Source organism: Sardina pilchardus, chromosome 16 (genome assembly GCF_963854185.1).
Source record: "Sardina pilchardus chromosome 16, fSarPil1.1, whole genome shotgun sequence".
In the NCBI taxonomy this organism is placed as follows: domain Eukaryota; kingdom Metazoa; phylum Chordata; class Actinopteri; order Clupeiformes; family Clupeidae; genus Sardina; species Sardina pilchardus.
The window spans coordinates 31304298-31330321 of NC_085009.1; the positions used below are offsets into that span (position 1 = coordinate 31304298).

Consider the following 26024-nt stretch of genomic DNA (forward strand, 5'->3'; position numbering starts at 1 on the left):
GAACCTGCATGTTATTAGGGCGGTCTTATGTTGCCCCCTTGCGGTTGCAGTTTTAATTACAAATGCTGCACCTTCAGGATTCCCGATGTGCGGCAAAGAAAGGAGCATTCTCAACCCGTACCATCTGTATGTGTGTATATGTGTGTGTATGGCCTAAAATGTTCCTGACCCCTGATCTAAATAGAAGCACAAGGAGTGATGATTGATGGAGATCCCATCCAGTAACTGAGTCTTTCCCAGGGGAAATAAAGCATCTGATTCCATATCACCTGGTCTGTTTTAAGGACTTGCCTTGATCCATCTGTGACATCATCTAGTTGGAAGTTTATGAAGCGACCCTCTGACTGGTCACTCTTCATGGACACACAAGTGGGCACAGGTGATGGAGGCCTCTCATGATGCAATGAGCTGTGGCATGCTAATGTACAGTAGTGAGCAATGTCTTTATCTGATTCATCAGCAACTGGCAATGCTTTCATCCAATAACTGATCAACTAATCATCAATGATTGGTTTGGCTACTTTTGTAAGTAGACTACCAGTATTTCTTTTTTGGGTGTGAATGTTTAGCCCTCCAGTATTCAAGTGCTTTGTAGGATATTCAGCTCAATAACACAGCAGAACTCTATGAACACTCAATTCAAAATGGCGTTTTGTTTCTGAGGGAAAAAGCTGTATCAATTTAACCAGTAAATAGCACAAATATTAAATTGACAACTACCTGTATTTGTTTTCATTATACTGTTAGCTGTGAACACTATCACCCATTCTGTCACAAAGTGCCCATTCTAGGAGTGATTTAAGGACTTGCCTTGATCCATCTGTGACATCATGTTTGAAGGTTATCCCACGATCCTGTGACTGGTCACTCTTCATGGACACACAAGTGGGCACAGGTGATGGAGGCCTCTCATGATGGAGTGAGCTGTGGTGTAAAAACAATAATTATTTCCTATAGACATGTTGTAGGAATATCCTTTAATATCCTCTGGTGAGCGGTCGCTTCTAACTTCATCTCTGTTTTGATCCTAATGAATGAACTGGGCTAGCTAAGTGCTATCAAAGTAGCGCCGCGCACCAGAGCCAGTGAGTGCACGCATTGAAACATGAGAGGTATGTATCAACTCGTCTAAGTTGAGGGAATAACGTAGTTCAATATGAAAAAACGGTGAAGTGTTCCTTTAAGAGAGAAAAACTATTAACTCTTATAGTTAGGGGCCAAGCAGCGAAGCTGCGAAGGCACCTATTGTGTTTGTTAGTTTTCTTACTATTATTATTATTCCTCTGTGCATTGAAGTCAATGGCAGCCCATAGAACCGATTGGTGAAAAGTTGTAAAATTTGGTACACTGATTCGGGACAGTCTCATGATTCATTAGATCAAGTTTCATGTTGGCAGCTCAAGCGCTCTAGCGCCACCAACAGGCCAAAGTTAGACGTGCGTTCACGCACGTAACTTCTGACTCATTGCTCCAATTTTCAAAAATCAGGTATCGTTGGAATTCTTGGACCTGCCCGAGTTCAACGCACCCTATGACGTCATTTTCCGCCATGATGGATTTTCCGCCATTTTGGATTTCATCAAAAACACTTGAAAGCCTACTCCTCTCCCAAATTTTGTCCGACCAACACCAAACTTGACACGGAGCATCCTCAGATGATGCCTTTTCAACACATTGGGTTTTGTCTTCGGAAGTATTACCGTTCGCCCAAAACAGCGGATAGAAATTCGCGGCAAAGCCGCCAAACAGGAAGTGGGCTCATATTTCAGGAACCCTTGCACGCATCAAAACCAAACTTAACTAAACTCAAGAAATTTGGTGACCTTTGACCTCTAGGGGGCGCTGTAATAAAGAAACATGCCTTTTGGCCTGTAGCTGCTGTTGTGCTTAGAATTACAATGTACTAGTGGTGTCGGGTAATACTGTGGGAGATCCCTATGTTGACAGATGGCAACGTATGACATCAACGTAATTGATTCGGCCGCCATATTGGATTTAATCAAAAACACTAATAAGTTTCCTTAGGTCACAAATTTAAACCAATTGTCACCAAAATTGGCACAGACCATCTTCAGACCATGCCTTGTTAGCGTATTGATTTCTGTAACAATTGACAGAAGCGTCTGCCCGTCGCAGCCAATCGAAACTGGTGGCGAAGCCGCCAAACAGGAAGTGAGCTCGTATCTCAGCAACCTTTGCATCTATCAAAACCAAACTTGGTATATGGACTCGTGACTCAATCCGGAGGACGGTCAAGAAATTTGGTGACCTTTGACCTCTGGTGTGCGAAGCCGCCAAACAGGAAGTGAGCTCATATCTCAGCAACCTTTGAATATATCAAAACCAAACATAGAATATGGACTCGTGAACTGATCGTGAGGACGCCCAAGACATTTGCTGACATTTGACCTTTAGGATATCTGCAATTAGCAAAAATGCAAGTTGGCTTGTAGCTTTTGACGTGTTAGACTTGCTCTGACTGCTTACGGCCATATGTCTCATTGCGCCATTGAGCTAACAGCGTTGAGTTGCCGTGGTTACTCCGGCCTACTGCTTGGCCCCTTCATTGCTGCTTGCAGCTATATTTAACTATTAAGTTTGTGATGCTTTAAGAGGAGCTGTAAAAACACTAGGAAATAATAGCTTCTGTTTTTGTGGAACAGATACTGTATCATCAGTCGTCAGTCATGAGCATTATCACATTGCACATTTGTGTGATCGATCAGTTTATGATTGTGGTTATGGTTACTGCCATTTAGCAGAGTATATATGGAAACAATATGGCAAAAGATTAAAGTGACTGTATTAAGGAGCTATGTGATGTACAGTAGAATGCTACACAGCAACACATCTCACATGCGAGGATAGCAACACTTTTAAACTTTTAGAAAGATGTTTAGCCAAGAACAGAGATGCAACTTCTTCAAGAAACATAATTTATATCATGTGGTAAGTAGCCTACCCTATGACTGCCCTACCATCGCCTGCTGTGGTTCCCTGCCCAGATTCCTGGCCCACACATCCTAGTGACCCATTACTTTCCGAAATTACTAATGGACAATTTATTCCCTACACTGGACTATTTGAACTTTCTGATACTACAAATGACTTTACTCTACTGTAACTGACCCTAGGCAGAGGGTTTGGGCCCTTGAGTGGTGGATCTGTCCGAGGTTTCTTCCTATATGTATCTCCAATTCTAGGGAGTTTTTCCTTGCCCCAGTTACTCATGGGCTGTCTTTGAATGTTTAACAGTCTGTAAAGCGCCATGAGACATGTGATGTTTTGGCGCTCTATAAGTGAAATTAAATTGAAAAATTGAAATTGAAATAGAAACACTTTTAGAAAGATATTTAGCATAGAAAAGAAATGCAACTTCTTTAAGAAACATAATTTATATCATGTGTTAAGTAGCCTACCTTTGCCCCTTTAGGCTGCCGTCCTGTTTTGTGTTGGCTTGTTGATCCATGTTTCAGCCACTCCTCATGTCATTCAAATGAATCTCATCATGACAAGCTAAAATAGAAATAACAAAAATAGAATCAATGGTCTACAACACAACATTTCTCAATTTTGTTTTGTGTTGACTTCTTTGTCCATGTTTTTCCATGTACTACCATTTGCCACAATGCTGCTGCTGTTCTCACATTATGTCTACCATACAACTCTTTGAATGCTTCAGAGTTTAGAGATATATTCTTGTATGCGTATCTTGGTAATGTATCCCACGTCAAATGCATTGTTGTGATTTTCTTTGCCTGCATTGCAATGACATTACATGGCAATGTAAAGTATATTTTGATCATTTCCACATATTTGCTAAATAATGTAGTTGTGTAGCTGTTGATACAAAACAAGTTGTACACAAGAACAATATTGCATATTCTACAATAAAAACAATATGACAGGCCTACAATCTGATGGCCTACATCATGTCAAGAGAACCGGGGCAGTAGTTTTGCATAATCTTACTTAAAGCGTCTGTATGAACCTGTGAGCCTTTTCAGCCTAAAATGGAGGCTAGGCCTGTGCACCTGTGCGCGAAATGGTTTCCTCATACGCAAACAACAGGTTACCTGTGGAACGCGCTCCTGATTAAGAAACACACAAGTTGTAAATGTTCGGTCCCAGCTCATTAATCAAATGCACTCTTTTCAAACGCGTGCAACACTGCTGATTATATACAGTATATCAGTGGCGGCTGGTCATCAAAAATTTTGGTGAAGCAAACCCAGAGCAAACCCCGTCGACCGAAGCGGTTGCAGCGTCGGGACCTTATTACCACTTCGAACGTGCATTATTTTCCTATAGACGCACGGCGCGTCGTTGATTATCCCTTACATAACGGTATATCGTTCAGCCTTACTCACGGTTCTTCCTCACATTCTACAATTGAAATGTCTCCTTACCGTAGCATCAACGAGCTGTGTAATTTCCACAGAAAGTTTTGGTCTGCCCTCTGCTTCCACTCGTAATTTGTCCTCATATTATGACTGGAAACGAAGCTAGCTACCCTCCTAGCAATACCCTCCTAGCTTGTAAGGGCTCTTGCTAAACAAATTATATTAGGAAACAAAAAAGATATTCACTAACCCTAAGTAACAAAATCCTCATCTACACGGAAAAATAAAGATATGTCTTATGAAATGACTGTTCAACAAATTATGTGTTGTTATTGCTGATTATGAAGCTCTCCTAAATCGTCGCTGTCAAAGTCAGTTAACGATAGTTGCCTTATGAAGGCGTTGACTGGCCAGAGTATTGTGTCAATCATATTCATGTGACGGAAGTGCAAAATTCTACCCTATCGGTCACTGCTTCACGGGTGGGACTTATCTGCCATAAGGATCCATTGAAACGGGAAAAATCCACGAGCCGCGGGGGGTTTCACTCGATTTACATTGAAGTCAATGGGAAAAGATATCGATGGTAGTGAAGCAAGAAAATCGTCTGATTCACTGCAATTGTCTGTTTCACCGCGGGTGTGGGGATGGCGCTGTTGTCACTCACAGAATTGAATTCAGGAAAACAACTCGTCTTAATGACTGTCTTTCTGTTTCAAAACAGTGAAAATGGGATTATTGTAAGGTTTTTATTTTATTTTTTATGTTTACTTTTTTTTTGGTGAAGCACTGCTTCACCTGTAGTCTTATAGAAGCCTCCTCTGCAGTATATGTAGAGTATACTACTGTGGATGGATACAGTATTATATTCTGTATCCACAGAAGAGGCTCATCACCCACCTTCAGTTCGTCTCGTTCTGCGCCATTGGAAATAAGCTACTAACAAAGTCACCCATGTCCCGATAAGAAGAGAATGTGTTAGCCTACATGTTTTAGGTTCGGTAGCAGTCTAACTTCGCAGACAAACTGATCATGACTATTTTTTTTATAACTCAGGCTATATTAAAAGCTTCACTTGTTGAGCAGGGACCAGGGTATTACTCCCCCCCGTGTTTCTTCGATCGCACTGTTGATTTTACTTTCGCTTCTAAATATCTTCACTCTCGCACACCTGTTAAGTTGTCACCACTAGGTGGAGCTATTTCCCTCAGGGTTTATACATGTATGCACAGTGGAGGCTTCTCCACAGACCTCATCGGAATCATACTGTAGATTTCTCAAGGAGCGCAGGCTACATAATCATTTACACTTTTAGGCTACCAACATATTTTGGAGGTGATTCACCATAGCAGTTCAGGTCGGGTACTTGGAAAAGGTATTTTTTTTTTATTTTGGAGCATACAAGCTCCCCCTTTGTCTGAAAAACGGAAATTGAAAATATGAAACAATACACATTTGCTGTGGACGTCTACCTGCCTAATTATGCTCCACACATATTTGCTGTGGACGTCTACCTGCCTAATTATGCTCCATACACATTTGCTGTGGACGTCTACCTGCCTAATTATGCTCTATAGATCTTGCTGTTGTTTTTCTGTGTAAGTGTAGAATGTACGCACAATGCAGTTGTGTTCTGCATGCAAAGATTCTTTTCCTGAGATGGCCGTCTTTAACAAGTCAAATAAAGCACATTCTCTGTGACTGCTCAGACACTAGTTCGAAGGTCAGAAGTTCATATTTTCTGTGCAATTCCTCAAATCATACATTGCATGGTTTTCATGCAGTCAAGTGTGCAGTATTGAAATAAAATCCCTCTTCCTCTCTTCCTCTTTCTTACATTTGCAAACCATCATGTTTCCATTATATTACAAGAACACGAGAGCCACCTTTCACAGGCCTGCTGCTTGTGTTTTTAGAAGCTTGAGGGATAATGATGCCATCCTAAACCCTCATTGACCTCAGCCTGTGAGGGTCACTACACTAGTTTTTTTGAAATTCATATTGCCATATTTATACATACACATTTAAACATACAGTATATAAGTTAACTATTTCATATTGATTTTTATTTTGACTTGAATTTGACACGATTGTCATATCGACTTATATTTATCTTTAATGTCATTATACTGTAGGTCGAATTCAGTGCCTGTCACTTTAAGAACGTGAGAGTACTGTAATTAGGCTTTAGCCATGGTTTTCGACTTGTCTAAAATAGGCATAATGCAACCGAGGTGAAGTTGGTTGCATAATGCATAGGAATACCTGGAAGCAATGGTTGTTTTCGATGTGCTAATTCTATATCGTTTAAATAAATGTTCAAAAGCAAGTAGAAATGTGCTGCAATTTAAAAACTGGATTACTCGGGAATGGCTTATTGTACAAATGAATGCTTCATAACCTCGTATTTGGTAAGGTCTGTGGTTTATTTTGATGTATGGTTTGTCATGTAGGCTATTGAGAGATTCCACTGAGAGTAATAGATGGAATGCAAATGATTACATTTCATGTAGCCTAAATTCACATTGGTTTTCTTGCGAACCGTTTATTATATCAACTAGTATTCAATACCATCGGAAAGCTAAGACCGTGCTCTGTCAGGTGATATGTAGGCCTATATGCTATCATTGTGATTAGAACTTTGTGCGCAATTCAACACAGAAGAATGGGTGTGCATTCCGCTTTTTTTGGCCGTCGCACGCAGTAATGTGCAGAATGTTTTACATTTCATGTAGCATTCATGTTGGTTTTTCTTGCGAAACGTTTATCACAGCAACTAGGCCTACATAATATCATAGGAAAGCTAAAATCATGCTCTGTCACGCCTGTGACTAGAACTTTCTGAGCAATCCGACAGAGAAGTTTTTCGCCCGTCATAGGTAATTTCTCAGGTAAGGGGGCGGGGGCGCCTTAGGAAAGAAGGCTATTATTACTAGTACTTAGTAGTCTTTGCTGTGCAGTGAAATTAATGTGGGCTGTAATTGTAATATCAGTTTTAAGAATAGTGGAAGTTACACTTTTTTCCCCCTCCATTTCTGGCGCCCCCTGGATGTGCGGCTGCCTAAGCGGCGGGCCGGCCCTGGAGGCGGGTCAACCAGCGCTTGGAGAAACCATGCTCTTGGTCAGACTAAAGTCTCGCAGAGCCTTTCAAGTCGATGGCAATCAGGCTAGCCAACTCCTGCCTGCACAGTCGACTCTGGCATGATTCAGCGAAGCACTACAGGAACCTGGCCAGAGACTTTGCCAAAAACTTGTTCTATTATGATTTCATGTCTTACGATACTGTTTTCAACTTCCGTTCATTCTGTTAACATGTGTGTTCTTGGTAGCTAACTAGAATATGCTTCAACTAAGATTTCTTTCGAAATGTTGACAATTCTGCCCTCAGCATGGATATACTTCATCATATATAACCGATATAAAATAGAGAAGTTTACTTTTATATGCGTTGCAGCAAGCCCACTAATTACTAATTTAAGTCACTACAGCCTGGTAATGTGTACTGTAGCTCATCCCTGATTCCCTGATTTACAGGCACATATTAATCACAGATTTCAGATTTCACAGAAAGTGCGCAAGTTGGCTAAACTCCTCTCCAAGAGAACTGTACAGACTACAAGTCAAACCTGTTCCTGTCCTTACAGAGAGGAGATTATGGCTTTAGATAGTGAACCACACATTCCAGTGAACCTGGAAACTGGTTAAACTTGAACTTAGAAAAACAAAATACAAAGAGACTGTCTACATCAATCATATACCACATAGGCCTAAGTTATCACTGTAGGTACAATTTAGGTGCTGTGTCCACCAATCACGTTTTTTACACTAAGAGCATTAAAAAACGCTTTTCTTGGCGCTTCGAGAAGTGTTTATTGTTGCTAAGTTACCAAAACCGGAGACGGTTTATCCACGATATTCCGCAGCCAACAATGGGGGTCGCCATGACACCGAGACGGTTTTCTATTTCCGGCGAAGCTGCATTGTATCTGTTTTAACGTGACGGTTTACGGTGCTTAACATATCATAACGCATATAAAAGTCAACTTTTCTATTTTATATCGGTTATATGTGATGCAGTATATACATGCTGAGGGCAGAATTGTCAACATTTCGAACGAAATCTAAGTTGAGGCATAACCTAGTTTGCTATGGAGAACGCACATGTTAACAGAATGAACGGAAGTTGAAAACAGTATCGTAACCATCGCAACGATACATATTTCCGGGTTAAGGAAAGAGGTGGATAAATAGAAGTGACATTGACGTGACAGATTTCTACTTTGAGCGCTCTGAGCGCTGCGGTAAAAAACGGTCAGCACCGAGTGCTTTTTTCCGCCGAGGGCGCTCAGCGCTGTGAATGCTGAGCTACATAGACTTTATATTGAAAATTGTCGCCGTCGGCGCAAAAAACGTGATTGGTGGACACAGGGCCTTAGAGTTCAAATATATTGGAACTCACGATTGCAAATTATAGATTATTTTATGTTTGCTAGAAAATAAAGACGAAGGAAAGACCAAATGTAGCCTCCAGTCCCACACGGACCACCTCACACAGACAACTTGAAATAAACTCTAAGGTAATGTCTCCCCTGCCTGGACTATGCTTGCTTTGGATATAGGCCTGACGATCAATAAAGATTTCCAACAAACTTAACGCTAATAACTCACCTTTGTGTTAGAACTTTTCCACTTGATTAGGACACATCCCCACATGGCCTTCTTCAGGTGATCAGTGTCTTCTGTTTGTTTTCACTTCCCCCTTGGCTGGCTCATCTATTCCCCTCCCACACACCTGTGTGCTACTGCCTCACCTTGATGTGACGCAATGCTCCTCAGTACTACATTCCTTTATATCTCATGAATTATCAGAAATGTTTTTGAGTTCATAGTTTCTCATGCATGAGCAAAGCATCAACTAAAGTATTACATACGGAGGGTACATCATTATAACTTATGATTTCTTAAGTAATGCATTTACATCTTCAAACCTTCCACCCTTTACCCTTCAAAACTGTGAACACAAAACACAAATATAGGTGTATTTTGCAGGTATGGTGACGTGACTTGCCTTGTTTTTTTGCAATGCAAAAACACACACACACACACACACAACCTCCACCCCCATATGTATCAGCTAGGTCAATGTCGACTGTTGGTCTGTGTTGGTCTTGTTTTCACCACCATAACAAAAACAAGACATTAGAAACTAGAAACCAAAGAAGCCCCCCCCCCCCCCCTACACACACACACACACACACACACTCCCCTCAGTCTCTACCTCATGAGGCTAACAGTAGCTCCGAAGAAGAGTGTGTGTGTACGAGCCAATAGGTTATCTATAAAATGTTAAATGCTAAGATATAGGTGTATTTTGCAGGTATGGTGACGTGAGGTGCCTTGTTTTTTTGCAATGCAAATCTCTGAGCTAAACAACAGGAGAGAGGCTTTTTCTGAACCTGTTCAACTTGTCTGTCACACACACACGTCTCATCAGCCTCCTCCACTCTCACTGCAGTGTGTGTGTGTGTGTGTGTGTGTGTGTGTGTGTGAGTGTGTGAGAGAGAGAGAGAGAGAGAGAGAGAGAGAGAGAGATGATGATGATTTTCTGATCATACATTGAAGATCTCTAGTTTGTGTGTGTGTGTGTCTAACTGGAGGACCTCCTAAGCACACACTCATAGTTAATTTATTTGTGTGTGTGTGTGTGTGTGTGTGTGTTTAACTGGAGGGGATCCTGTGAGTGTGAGCGTGAGCATCGGCCTGAGTGTGTGATGATCACTGAGCACTACCTGCTATCGGCCCTCATCAGCTCCGGCCATATTGGAACATATTTACATCTGTATGGTAAACACTGTCCCCCCTCACACACACACACACACACACACACACTCCTGGCCATATTGGAACATATTTACATCTGTATTGTAAACACTGTCTCACGTAAGCATTTCCAAGGAAGCACACACACTGTCGACTGTTGGTCTGTGTTGTCTGTTTGTTTTCACCACCATAACAAAAAACAGGACACTAGAAACTAGAAACTAGAAACCAAAGAAGTCCACACACACACACACACACAATGCAAATATCTGAAATGAACAACAGCAGGGAGGCTTGTTCTGACATTGCGGGTGTGTGTGTGTGTGTGTGTGTGTGGGAGGCTTGTTCTGACACTGCGGGGATATGTGTGTGTGTGTGTGTGGGAGGCTTGTTCTGACACGCCGGGTGTGTGTGTGTGTGGGGGGGGGGAGCACCTACTGTAACCCCCATGGGCGCTGGATTAAGGGCTGACCACTGCTCTGGTGTGTGTGTGTGTGTGTGTGTGTGTGTGTGTGTGTGCACTCATGTCAGCCCTCTCCTCCATTCCCTTCATGGCTGCCTGTGGCCTGCTGACCACTGCTCTGGTGTGTGTGTATGTGTGTCTCCCCTCTCCTCTCCCTCCGCTCTCCCCCCTCCCTCCGCTCCCCTCTCACTCCGATCCAACAACCACAACCTGCTTGCTGTACCCCACACTCGCCTTAAGACTTGTGGCGATGGGGCGTTTGCTGCTGCAGCCCCCAAACTGTGGAATGCACTACCCATGGAGGTTAGGTCTGCGGGCAGCACTGACCTTTTTAAAGGGATGTTAAAGATCCACTTCTTCAGGGTGGCCTTTTTAAACCTGTGACATCACCTTATTAGTTCCTTATTTATTTACCTTTTTAGTTCCTTATTTTACTTCATGGCCTTTTTCTTTTATTGTTCCCGTCTTTTTTATTCTCTTTTAAAAAGTGTATCTTATGCATGACTTGTATTCTTGTTATTTGCATTTTATTATGCATTGTAAAGCACTTACTTACTTACTTACACACACAAGTCAACAATGTTTTTAAGTGTAGTTTTGTCAGAAACACTATCAATCAAGATAAACACGTGTCTTGGGGTGTGAAATGTTTTTCACATTTGATTTTTCCCACCCAATGGTATTAATTGGAAGAAAAGATGAACAAACTTTAGTGGTGATCATAGCACACACTATGCTATGGAGAACCTCTAGTTACCATAACAACAGGCACTTTACAGACTATCTCCTATATTTTATGTGAACGCTCCAAAAGCATCTGGCTGGTGTGGGACATTAGTAAAGTTATATTAAAACATGTGGAAAACAATGACGTCTGTGTGTGAGGTGTGCCAAAGGTGGTTTTGCATACAGAACAACATATCTGTGATGTTGACCGCTGCCCCAGAGTCACAGTGGAGCCTTTCTCACAGAGACGAGCAGCGTAACCAGACGAGGTGACAACAGACACGCAACTCCAGAGCTGTCTGGCAGGTAAGACCCTGTTAATTAATTAACTAATTGATAATATTTTTTTTATTTTATTATTGCAATAGTATTAGTTAATCCTAATTAGTGCCATTCTCACAGAGACAAGCAGCGCAACCAGAAGGGGAGACCACAGAGACGCAACTCCAGAGCTGACTGACAGGTGAGACCCTAAAGTTCATCCTTATTGGGGTTGTCTCAATAACAAAGTTCATCCTAATCACGATAGTCACGATAACAGATGTTTTATTAAAATGATCATAACTGTCGCAATTATGACAGGCAATGCAGTAATGAAGACCAACCTGTCTGAAAACTGTCATTAATTATCATGTTTTTCATCATCTACTGTAATAATGACAGAATGTCAAACACCTGGTCATGGTGATCTTAACATTCAAACATCCCATAGTATGATCCCCCAGACTGTGTGTGCAATCCAATGGTGCGTGTGTTAGACTGCCTGCCTGCCTGCCTGTATGCAGACACGTTTGTGCATAGATAGGTGAATAAAGTATATAAACATTTCTCTCCTGTTTGAGAATTGGGCACAGTTGCCATGAAATATGATTCATAATGTTTTAGTATGTTTTTAGTATGTTTTAATTCTGATAACTCCATAAATACAACAATGTAAAAAAGACTTATCGTGATCATAATGAGAATTATGTGTCATGATAATGCACTGATTATGTTTTGATTATCATGACAACCCTAATCAATCCTAATATACTGTAACAGTTAGGCAGTGATGTTAAACTCAATTGGGAGGGTGAACCTATTCCTACTCCTAATATTTCTGTTCATATTCTGTTCACTATGTTTTCAAATGTTCTATTCAATAAGTTGAATTAGACATTGAAGAGAGAGAGAGAGCTCATTTGAATAAAATAAAAATGAGATAACCCTCACTTTCTAATGCTAATGCTATGCTAACAAAAGCAGTTATGGCCAATCCAACACATCACAAGGTTAAATAAAATGGCATGAAGTACAAATAATGCACTGAGGAGGTTGAGAGTAAAAAGTAAAAAATAAAAAGGTGTGTGGATGGAGAGAGATATGTTTAGGGGTAGTCTAGAGGACAGTACAGCTGAATCACAGGGCTCAGATAGGATGGTGCTGATCCAGTAGTCTAAAGGACAGTACAGCTGAATCACAGGGCTCAGATAGGATGGTGCTGATCCAGTAGTCTAGAGTAGAGCTGAATCACAGGGCTCAGATAGGATGGTGCTGATCCAGTAGTCTAGAGTAGAGCTGCATCACAGGGCTCAGATAGGATGGTGCTGATCCAGTAGTCTAGAGTAGAGCTGCATCACAGGGCTCAGATAGGATGGTGCTGATCCAGTAGTCTAGAGTAGAGCTGAATCACAGTCTGATTAATACACCAAGATTTTTAACAGTATCCTTTGCTTTCAATCCTTTTGTTTGGAGGAGAGTGGCAACCTTAAGTCTTTCCTCCTTTTTACCAAATACAATGACTTCACTTTTTTCTATGTTCAGCTGAAGAAAATGTTGAGACATCCAAGTGTTGATTTGTTCTATACACTGACACAGAGAATTAAGGGGACCATAGTCGTTAGGAGACAGAGCTAAGTAGATTTGTGTCATTTCTGCATACTGTAGCTATGATATGAAATCAAATTATTTTGGATGATTATGATGATGATACCAAATCACACAAGACTACATCTCAACTAGCCAATTACATGAGACTATACATCAACTAGCCAATCACACAAGATACAATGACTTCAGTTTTGTCTTTGTTGATTATCTGTAGCTCTGCTGTTAATCTATTTTGTAGATGTGCGTGTTCATTAAAGGCGTTGGGCGATGTCACCTCTGTTGTAGATGTGCGTGTTCATTAAAGGCGTTGGGCGATGTCACCTCCGTTGTAGATGTGCGTGTTCATTAAAGGCGATGTCACTTCCGTTGTAGATGTGCGTGTTCATTAAAGGCGTTGGGCGATGTCACCTCCGTTGTAGATGTGCGTGTTCAGTAAAGGCGTTGGGCGATGTCACCTCCGTTGTAGATGGGCGTGTTCAGTAAAGGCGTTGGGCGATGTCACCTCCGTTGTAGATGTGCGTGTTCAGTAAAGGCGATGTCACTTCCGTTGTAGATGTGCGTGTTCATTAAAGGCGTTGGGCGATGTCACCTCCGTTGTAGATGTGTGGTTCATTAAAGGCGTTGGGCGATGTCACCTCCGTTGTAGATGTGCGTGTTCAGTAAAGGCGTTGGGCGATGTCACCTCCGTTGTAGACGTGCGTATTCATTAAAGGCGTTGGGCGATGTCACCTCTGTTGACGGTCAAATAAAACAGAGAGCTAGATCCCTCCCGTGCAATTGAAACTCTCCTAAACATGTATCTCATCAGTGATTGGCTGGAACGTTTTGTGATGTTTTTATGGTCCAGGCTGGAGCAGGTTGTTTTTGCTGCAGAAGCAGGTCTGTTTTTACAGTGTGTATGTATGTATTTATTAATGTAAGTCATTCCTCTATAAATCTTTAATGAATAGAAGATACCAAAATACATATCCATATTGATATTATCTATTCTGCTACACACTTTTGTTTTCAAATGTGCAGTACAGATGTCACAAAACTTGATATCTGTGAGATATAATACCCCATACACTACCATGAGGATTGTTTGTAATCGGGGTTGGTGGTGCTGTCAAACAGGTGGTGCTGTGTGGATTAGAGTAGAAAGTGGCTCTGCAGTGCAACATCTCCACCTTGTGGCAGACTTACATAACTGCAGTACAAAAAGGGTAATGAGCAATTCATTAGGGCCCGAGCGCCGCACCGTTTTTTGGGACCTTACTTTGTCTTTTTTGAGGTGGCTTCCATGGTGGGAAACGCATGAAATGTGGCACACAGGTCAGTCACAGGGCCCACTACTCAGGTCAGTCACAGGGCCCACTACTCAGGTCAGTCACAGGGCCCACTACTCAGGTCAGTCTCAGGGCCCACTACTCAGGTCAGTCACAGGGCCCACTACTCAGGTCAGTCTCAGGGCCCACTACTCAGGTCAGTCACAGGGCCCACTACTCAGGTCAGTCACAGGGCCCACTACTCAGGTCAGTCACAGGGCCCACTACTCAGGTCAGTCACAGGGCCCACTACTCAGGTCAGTCTCAGGGCCCACTACTCAGGTCAGTCACAGGGCCCACTACTCAGGGACAAAGGCTCGGCACTGGGGTGTGGGCCAGGGACTCGCTAGCGCCCCCTTATGTGACTCATCCAGTGGGCATATACTATCAGCTATACACACACTAAATGTGGTAGGTATGTGTATCTCCCCAGTAATTGGGATTTAGACGTGCACTAAAATATGATGACTTGTGATGCCAAAGGAGGTGCTTCACATGAATGAAAACTAATTTGATACGTATGATGCCAAGATGTTGTTGATTCTAAATTGCAAAGCTTTTTGATATGTTGTAATTTGACGAAAAGGCGAAACTATGAATTTTAATACCCTTCCACATAAACAATAAATGTTGTTGAAGAATTGCTTGAAATGTTTTACATTTCACAGGTCATTGAATACCATGGTAATGATGATATTCACATGTCCATAATGCATATTTGCCATAGCGCCACCATCTGGCAACAGAAAGAATGGCAAATGCACTGATGCCACATGATCAATTTCATTTTACTACTCCTAGATGGTTTGTCGGATTGATATGGCTAACATGATGACAAGATGTTGCTGATGTGAAATTGCGAGGCGATTTTTGATATGTTGTAATATGCTATGATTTTAATTAGGGCTGTCAATCGATTAAAAATTGTTAATCTAATTAATTACATACTCTGTGATTAATTAATCTAAATTAATCGCATATAAAATGTCATCGCAGTAATGTGGTAAGAGTTGACGAACTCCGGTGATATGCAAATTCTGTGCTGCAGACATTGCAGAGGACTTTGTTTTAATCAACACTTTCTTTTTAACACCATTTACTTTTTTAAGTAAATGTGCTAATCAATGATCCAGGCAGCACATTCTCGTCTCCCCATTTTACGGTCTAATGGTTACTGACTAGAATGGCTCCGGGTCAAAGGTCATCGATTAATCTGTGTTCTTTTTTTTAATCAGTTATTTTATCTCAAATTAATTAATCTAAATTAATCTGTTATTTTGACAGCCCTAATTTTAATATCTTGCTACATAAACAGGACATTTGTCATAAACACACAGTGCATTGAATGAATGGTCGGAAACTTCTCAGGTTAATAGATATTCTGATTATGATATCCAGACACACAATGGCCCTGCCTGTGTGTGTGTGTGTGTGTGTCTTTTTATTAATGCAATTCTATTTTAGGGGGTTGTTCCTCCATAGACTGGGTAAGACTGTTTTTAGTGGCAGGCACTATAGCACCAGCGAACTCTGAAACTATAGGACTGGATGAAATGTGCAGATAACGGTCTCCACTGATAAATATCACACTGGCTAACCTGGAAATGGTCCTATGTCCAAAATTCTGAACTACCCCTTTAATAGGAAATGATACATTTTGGTTAATTTTCATGGATCAAAAAATTACAAATATTACAGGTTACATAGGCACTGGACATTGGAATCAGGTACTGTATGTTACACAGAGTTTGGTCTCCCCCTGTCACCATGAAAGGACTATTTGGAATATTCTGTAGACCTGCTGTTCCTTTTCTGAGAACAATTTAACTTAAGATCAAGTTGTCCTTAGGTTAGGCTATTGAATGCTGTAAATGTGGATGCTATTTCACCATTAACTAGGTAGCCTAAGCGTGGTTACACACAGTTGTCATCTTAATGCAGTGTTTTGTAGCCTATAAAACGCATTTCACGTTCATCACTCAGTTTTGGTAGGCTACAGGCCTATGCCTTGAGTGGTCGCTGCCCCTTTAAATGCGTGGGACTTTAAATTACGTTTTAACTCCATGCTGATTTTGTTGATGAACAGCACCGTCTTTGATTCAGTTTTTCTACCGTTTAAATAAACGACACACGCGCACTTGTGTGGTTGGTAATTGTTTTGAATAGTTGTCTTGCAATTCCCACACAACATTAGATAGCCTACTAAGCCAAGGTTCCATTAAAAATGTGTCTAAGATTAGAACTTCGTTGCTGATCGGTGGAATAATGTTATTATTGTAGCCTAGGCTATATGACCGCGCCAGCATCAGCTGGACAGAAGCTTAGGCTACACACTAATCAAATCTGCAGTTGCCTGTTAACATTTTCATCTGAATTAGATCTACATGCGGAGGTGAGATAATTGTAGCCTAGTGCAAAGTTGAACTGAGAGAGTTGCCAATCTAACGGACTGAACGTAGCCTATATTTCTTAGCTTCTATTAGCGATAACGATAGGCTAAGGCTATACATCTACCGCTCCTTTGCTACATGATCAAATATGATCAGATGAGTGACAGAAGCACCGGATATGACCAACAGGCCCACGCGAGAAACGCTGGTCCTCTGGTATGATAATCAGACCATGCAACCTGATGCGTGAGACGCAGGAAACAGAAATACTGCAAAATAATAACATGACTAAACGACACAAAATAATGTTATAACATTCCTGTCCTTCTGGTCTTCGAAAATTAAGAGAGATGTTAGCATGGTTTTTATTTTGTAAACCACATTAGTCTCGTTTTTATTCGTCAACGATATTGCCTTATACATTTAATTACATTGCATGTTAAATGCAATGTACTGTTATCACTGTTCTTCTTATTACAGTGCATGAAAATGCACTGTACTGTTCTTCCTAGACTTCTTATTATTATTCTGCTTACCACTTTTTCTGCCCGCAATTCCTCTTCAACCGTTTAACTTAGAAACTTCATTCAAACTCTGTAACGTAGGTCTTCTAATGGATCGGGTTGCTATAATTTTTCAACTTTGTAACTTTTATACTTTTTAAACTATAAATTAAAAACTATTAAAAATTACCCCATAGACTTAACATTGGCCTCTATGACATCACAATCGGGTCGTTGAGCAATTAGAATCTTATGCCAGGTGGCCAGCCCCACCTGCAGCAGCCCTCTCTCTCTCAGGCTATTAAGCAGACAATCTCTCTGTGAAGACTACATATCCTGTTAACTGTTTCCTCTGTCCACAACTGTTTCAAAATAAAAGTCCTCGCTGCAATAATACACTATTAAATCATTTAACCATTGAAACTACTCATCTATTGAACTGTTCAACGATTCCAACTGTCAGTTATCATCAACTATGCTTCCATTCAACTACATGAAACCTCCATGTACCTAGCAACCAACATAGCAACCATTAAAATTAAGCGTTTTTGACAGTTTCCATAGCAACCAACATGATTATACTTTCGTAACTTCTTTATTCCTGATAGTGGGCACCATGGATACCCTAGCAACTACTGTTTCAAAATAAAAGTCCTCACTAGCAAGTTAGCATTGTTAGCATGGTTAGCATTGTTAGCATAGTTAGCATTTTTAGCATAACTGCTAAAAATGATTAGCTAAGTAAGCTAATCAACCTGGTTAGCATTGTTAGCATAGTTAACATTGTTAGCATAGTTAGCATGTTTAGCACAACTGCTAAAATGATTAGCTAAGTTAGCTAATCAACCTGGTTAGCATTGTTAACATAGTTAGCAATGTTAGCATAGTTAGCATTTTTAGCATTACTGCTAGAAATTATCAGCTAAGTTAACTTATCAACCTGGTTAGCATTGTTAGCATAGTTAACATTTTAGAATACCTGTTGGAAATTATTAGTTAAGTTAGAACAGGAATGTTTAAGCTTTAAAATGTCTACCTTAACACTATCAACTCTCTTTAAACTATGCAACCACCATGTTTACCCTAGCTACACCTTAGTAGCCATATCTACATTTTTTTGCATTTTCATGCACTGGTAATTCCTTGGAATTGCATTTCTAGTTATCGTCTTTATTCTTCTTCCGACCAAAATCAACGATCAAAGGCTCTAGAACCACTGAACCGTTTGACGTCATTCAAGCACTCATACAAAGGTCTTGAAACGGAGATTTGTTCTATGTATTTTTCACATTTGTAAACTTTATACTTTTTGAGATATTTACGATAAAAGAGTTTAAAATTCCCATAGAGTTTACATTGAGACCCTTTGGCGGCAAAGACTAATTGTTACGTCAGTGCTCAGCTGTCAGTAGCCTAATCAAGGATCTCTGAGTCTGATCCATCCAAAGCCATGGCATCACCACTGCGCTAAACCAGGCTAAACGTGAATGTTACATTACGTCTACAGCTGTGAAAACATTCTACCATGCCACTGTAATCCAGGACGTTGTCGTCTTGTCTCCTGTTAGGCTACTCCTTACTTGATTTGTTTATATCGTTACAGTAGCCTAACGTTTGCTCTCGGTAACGTTATCAACATCTAAAGACAATCTAACCTAACGTCAATGTAAACACTGTAGGCCTATTTAGCTAACGACAACCAAACTTGCTCCAGGCTAACGTTTAACGTCGGGGTAGGCTGCAAGGCGAACAGGATTTAGCAAGCTAGTCGTTAGACTTGCCAGCCAGGCAATCATTTAAAGCTTTCGGTATCATTCACAAATTAAAAACCTAAGCTTATTGTACATTCCTATTAGGACAATCACGCACCTGAACACACTTCGAAGAACATACTAGCTCATCCTGTAAAATGTGTAGCCTACATAAAATATCCTACTGTAAGCTAACGTTACATTGCTAGATATCCTACCTGTTGCTGCATCATCGTTGATTGGCGTTGTTTGAGAATGAGATTGTATTCCGTATTCCATGCCTAGGCTACTTTTAACCTGCATTAGTGTAGATATGAAGGCTATAAGCTATCCTACCAGTCGTTTCACTAGCCTACTAAAGTGTCAGCTCTTGCAACTCGTTTGAAGTTGGCAACTTCATTTCAGTCTTTTAAATTCTAATAAATGAAGAGTTATTTTCCAAAATAGCCTAGGCTATATCCACAATTTTGATGCATTTTCATATCACTTTTTAAATGTGACTTTCCAAGTATGTAGCCTAGTTGTCTTTTTAACTATAGGCCTAATACAATGATGTGAGTAACCTTTTTGCATTTACATGCAATGGTAATTCCTTCCATGGAATTACATTTTCTAGTTATAGTCATCGTCACATGGCCAGCATTTACGTTGCGTCTCGTCTCGTTATAGTCACGTGAAAAAAGTTCGTTGACGACGATATTTAGTCATAATTTTCGTTGACGAAAGCAACACTAGTGGGGAGTCAACCCGCCTCGGCAATCCAACCCGTCTCGGGGGGTAGTATCAGAGCCGAGGCGTGTTGAATATGAAAGGGACAGAGGTCAACCCCGCTATTAGGGGTGTGTGACTGATGACGTATTTGGCAAGGCAAGAGGTTAAAATACAGGAAACACATAAAAGACAAGACAACTTTGCTGTGTCCATCTATATGGCTGACTCCAACAATCGCGTTTTTATCATAGACAGTAAAAGATATGGACAGAGCTATCACGTAGACGGCAGCAGAGACCGAGGAAGCAAATCTCAACGGTTTTTTTTAGGTCTTCTTGTCTCCTGCGCAGGCTCAGGTGTCGTGCGTGTGACGTAGGCACGTAGTCTGACCGAGTCTGACCTATGGCGACGCTTTACTCTCGCTGGACGCATGCGCCTTTAATACTATCTGATGCACTGTTCTTTTTCAACGGTAATCCTCAGGGAAAAGCCAAAATAAAAAACTCACCTTCCCTCTGTCTGCCTGTCTGATCAGCACTTAATTCACTGCAAAGACATGGAATAACACAGTCAAATTATCATCTCTCCATCTCTGTGCAGAACACTGACAGCAATGCTGAAGTGCACAGGACCAGAGTAAAGTTGCTTATTGAGATAAGTTTTAGAAAATACTGCCTATAAATCCACTGAATTTGGTACTGGACCTGCAGTACCACTTTGCACCACATGTGGTGCTCTTTTGATACAATGGAAGTCAATGTAAGAGTAAGAGAGTCACTTGTTTGCTGCACATATCCAATCTAAGCACACATTTTGTGATCCATAGTTGAATTACTCCAAATAATTATTGCAACATGAACAACATACTTCTCATAAATAAATCGTACTCAGCGGGTCAGCTCTATTTGTGGTCTGACGACTGACCCGCTCCTGTCTGACCCGTTTGGTACTTTCATTTTGTAAAATAAACATTCATTGTATGCTACACATGCCACGGCTTCCCTCTCATTGCTGTGGCGTCAACTCTCTCTCACACACACACACACACACACACACACACACACACACACTTCGTCCCACATACTTCATGTCTAAACTCACTTTAATCCTGGTAGAACTGGTCCACTGCTGAATTGAAGAGGTTCATTTATGGACTGATCACTCTTCATGGACACACAGCTGGGCACTGGAGATGGAAGTCTGTGTGTCTGTGGTCTGCAAACACAAAGAGACACAAAACGTAAATGCAACATTAGTGACTTAATGTGGCACTCACACACAGGACTCACATCACCACTGTTTAGGGAACTGTTTTAGGGAAAAATTTGGACAATTACGTACAGTATATAGGATTCCTATTGTTGCCATTGGAATCCTGTAGGATTTTGGTTCCAAAATCTGACTGGAATCCTATAGTATAGGATGTTTTCATTAGGGGTGGCTTCTGCTTTTTGGTCTTTTGACTTCTGCTTCTCCTTTCGTTTGGAACACTCAACACGCATGCAGCACATCACCACCTCTACAACACGCCGACACCACCGACGACTGACCCGCTCCTGTCCGACCCGTTTGCTTGCACCGGAGTGGGTCACACACGCACGCACGCACGCACGCACGCACGCACGCACGCACGCACACACACACACGCACGCACGCACGCACACACACATAACATGTATAGTTCTACACATATTCCTATGTGTGTATGTAAAATACCATGCTTCACCCCCACATACTACATAACTCACTTTAGTCCCGGTACTGGTCCACTGCTGAACTGAAGAGGTTCATTTACGGACTGATCACTCTTCATGGACACACAGCTGGGCACTGGAGATGGAGGTCTGTGTGTGTGTGGCCTGCAACACAAATAAGACATTAACTCAACACAAATATGTCAGTGTGTTTAAAGCTAATGTCATACACCCCACATTCTCGGCAATATTGAAAATCAGTTGGAATTTTTTTAAAAATATGCTTTTATATAGAAGTTATGTTATTGTCCACGTATGTGGACAGTGCGCAACAAAGGGGTAAAAAAGGATAAAATGTAATGACAGAAAATGTGGAAACTATGGCCCTCTACTTCCTCCATACTACCCACCCAGCCCTCTACTACCCCCATACTACCCACCCACCTCTCTACTACCTCCATACTACCCGCCCAACCCCTCTACTACCCCCATTATTGCTCACCGACCCTCACCCACCCCTCTACTACCCCCATATTACCCACCTCTACTACCACCACTACCCAACCACCCCTCTACTACTAATCCACCCACACCTCTAGTACTCTCATACCCACCCCTCTACTACCCACCCAACCCTCTACTACCCCCATATTACCATACCACCTTGGCATTACCACATGTAATTAGGTCATTATTTATAAATATGTTTACCAAATGTTTGTTTCTTTGTAATTTAAAGCAATTAAAATCATATTTGAAAAAAAAAAAAAAAAAAAAAAGTCCTAGTTACAAAATCTAATTTTTGGCCATTTAACTCCTCTGTTGCGCAACGTCCACATACGTGGACAGTTGCTTTTTAGGGTCTACAAACTCTATTTTACACCCGATTTAATTTCTGAAAACATAGAGTTGTTCAACACACTCTCCTGTACACCATAATATTTTTTACATGATTTTGCCTTCTTGAGTACTAGCTTTTTACAGATATGCCTGGAGCATTCAGCATATGGCCATTACTGTCACTCATGTTGAATTGATGATGTCATCAAGCAGTCAATATTCCAAATATAAGATGATACATATTGTTAATATATTGCCAAGGACCTACTAAAACTGCCCTGAAGTGGATTGGTGTATATCAACATGATAAATAAGTAGAAAACAGAGTTAAAGTTACTGTCCACGCATGTGGACGTTGGGCATGAAAGGGTTAACACTTTAGCATTGACTTCGGAAAAACGTTAATTACTCAGCCGATAAGACCGTTACGAGATTATTATGTCAATTTCACAATGTAGTATGTACCCCGACAATAGAAAATGTTCATATAAAGGCTTAAAACGCTTCAGCTCTAACGTAATTTGATGTCAAAGTGGCGCTTACGCCCCATAGGATTCAATGGAATGGCCAGCTAGCCACGGTCTTCTTCTTAGCATGGCGGCCGCCATACTGTCTACACTCTCAGAACGTTCGCTGCCCCCTTGGTTTTTATCATAGACAGTAAAAGATATGGACAGAGCTATCACGTAGACGGCAGCAGAGACCGAGGAAGCAAATCTCAACGTTTTTTTTTAGGTCTTCTTGTCTCCTGCGCAGGCTCAGGTGTCGTGCGTGTGACGTAGGCACGTAGTCTGACCGAGTCTGACCTATGGCGACGCTTTACTCTCGCTGGACGCATGCGCCTTTAATACTATCTGATGCACTGTTCTTTTTCAACGGTAATCCTCAGGGAAAAGCCAAAATAAAAAACTCACCTTCCCTCTGTCTGCCTGTCTGATCAGCACTCAATTCACTGCAAAGACATGGAATAACACAGTCAAATTATCATCTCTCCATCTCTGTGCAGAACACTAACAGCAATGCTGAAGTGCACAGGACCAGAGTAAAGTTGCTTATTGAGATAAGCTTTAGAAAATACTGCCTATAAATCCACTGAATTTGGTACTGGACCTGCAGTACCACTTTGCACCACATGTGGTGCTCTTTTGATATAATGGAAGTCAATGTAAGAGTAAGAGAGTCACTTGTTTGCTGCACATATCCAATCTAAGCACACATTTTGTGATCCATAGTTGAATTACTCCAAATAATTATTGCAACATGAACAACATACTTCTCATAAATAAATCGTACTCAGCGGGTCAGTCGTCAGACCACAAATAGCTCTATTTGATATGATCTATTCTGACGACTGACCCGCTCCTGTCTGACCCGTTTGGTACTTTCATTTTGTAAAATAAACATTCATTGTATGCTACACATGCCACGGCTTCCCTCTCATTGCTGTGGCGTCAACTCTCTCTCACACACACACACACACACACACACACACACACACACACACACACACACACACACACACACACACACACTTCGTCCCACATACTTCATGTCTAAACTCACTTTAATCCTGGTAGAACTGGTCCACTGCTGAATTGAAGAGGTTCATTTATGGACTGATCACTCTTCATGGACACACAGCTGGGCACTGGAGATGGAAGTCTGTGTGTCTGTGGTCTGCAAACACAAAGAGACACAAAACGTAAATGCAACATTAGTGACTTAATGTGGCACTCACACACAGGACTCACATCACCACTGTTTAGGGAACTGACCTGGAGATGGAGGTCTGTGTGTGTGTGGCCTGCAACACAAATAAGACATTAACTCAACACAAATATGTCAGTGTGTTTAAAGCTAATGTCATACACCCCACATTCTCCGCAATATTGAAAATCAGTTGGAATTTTTTAAAAATATGCTTTTATATAGAAGTTATGTTATTGTCCACGTATGTGGACAGTGCGCAACAAAGGGGTAAAAAAGGATAAAATGTAATGACAGAAAATGTGGAAACTATGGCCCTCTACTTCCTCCATACTACCCACCCAGCCCTCTACTACCCCCATACTACCCACCCACCTCTCTACTACCTCCATACTACCCGCCCAACCCCTCTACTACCCCCATTATTGCTCACCGACCCTCACCCACCCCTCTACTACCCCCATATTACCCACCTCTACTACCACCACTACCCAACCACCCCTCTACTACTAATCCACCCACACCTCTAGTACTCTCATACCCACCCCTCTACTACCCACCCAACCCTCTACTACCCCCATATTACCATACCACCTTGGCATTAGCACATGTAATTAGGTCATTATTTATAAATATGTTTACCAAATGTTTGTTTCTTTGTAATTTAAAGCAATTAAAATCATATTTGAAAAAAAAAAAAAAAAAAAAAGTCCTAGTTACAAAATCTAATTTTTGGCCATTTAACTCCTCTGTTGCGCAACGTCCACATACGTGGACAGTTGCTTTTTAGGGTCTACAAACTCTATTTTACACCCGATTTAATTTCTGAAAACATAGAGTTGTTCAACACACTCTCCTGTACACCATAATATTTTTTTTACATGATTTTGCCTTCTTGAGTACTAGCTTTTTACAGATATGCCTGGAGCATTCAGCATATGGCCATTACTGTCACTCATGTTGAATTGATGATGTCATCAAGCAGTCAATATTCCAAATATAAGATGATACATATTGTTAATATATTGCCAAGGACCTACTAAAACTGCCCTGAAGTGGATTGGTGTATATCAACATGATAAATAAGTAGAAAACAGAGTTAAAGTTACTGTCCACGCATGTGGACGTTGGGCATGAAAGGGTTAACACTTTAGCATTGACTTCGGAAAAACGTTAATTACTCAGCCGATAAGACCGTTACGAGATTATTATGTCAATTTCACAATGTAGTATGTACCCCGACAATAGAAAATGTTCATATAAAGGCTTAAAACGCTTCAGCTCTAACGTAATTTGATGTCAAAGTGGCGCTTACGCCCTATAGGATTCAATGGAATGGCCAGCTAGCCACGGTCTTCTTCTTAGCATGGCGGCCGCCATACTGTCTACACTCTCAGAACGTTCGCTGCCCCCTTGGTTTTTATCATAGACAGTAAAAGATATGGACAGAGCTATCACGTAGACGGCAGCAGAGACCGAGGAAGCAAATTTCAACGTTTTTTTTTAGGTCTTCTTATTCCGTCATAGGTCTCCTGCGCAGGCTCAGGTGTCGTACATGTGACGTAGGCACGTAGTCTGACCGAGTCTGACCTATGGCGACGCTTTACTACTCTATGGACGCATGCGCATTCTCACGTTAGCATTGATTTCGGAAAAAGTTTATTACTCTGCCGATAAAACAGTTATGAGATTATGACGCCAATTTCACAATGTAGTATGCACTCCGACAATAGAAAATGTTCATATAAAGGCTTAAAACGCTTCAGCTGTAACGTTATTTGATGTCAAAGTGGCGCTTATGTAGCACACGGCTCGAATAAATATATAAAGTGCTGATAATAACATTAACTGGACCAATATTCAGAAGCGTAGGGTCGTCTACTGGAGGTAGTGTTGATGC

The 26024-nt window shown here is 41.2% G+C and overlaps 1 protein-coding gene and 1 long non-coding RNA gene across 4 annotated transcripts in view; one reads left to right on the top strand and one right to left on the bottom strand.

The window, feature by feature from the left end:
- Positions 1-810: 810 nt before the first annotated feature.
- Positions 811-5444, bottom strand: LOC134059860 (uncharacterized). The gene is made up of 3 exons (XR_009935079.1): positions 5244-5444; positions 3420-3516; positions 811-924 (listed from the first exon to the last, which is right to left on the bottom strand). It is a non-coding gene; the product is annotated as an uncharacterized LOC134059860 (long non-coding RNA).
- A 6143-nt stretch (positions 5445-11587) lies between these two features.
- The window catches only part of LOC134059858 (adhesion G protein-coupled receptor E2-like), a 44857-nt gene continuing 30420 nt past the window's right edge, over positions 11588-26024 (top strand). For 2 of the 3 annotated variants that reach the window (XM_062516386.1, XM_062516387.1), the window contains exons 1-2: positions 11588-11658; positions 11755-11815. The gene's annotated coding sequence lies outside the window, so the exon portion shown is untranslated. Of the gene's footprint in view, positions 11659-11754; positions 11816-26024 lie in introns of those variants that run through there. The other variant, XM_062516388.1, reaches the window with a different exon arrangement.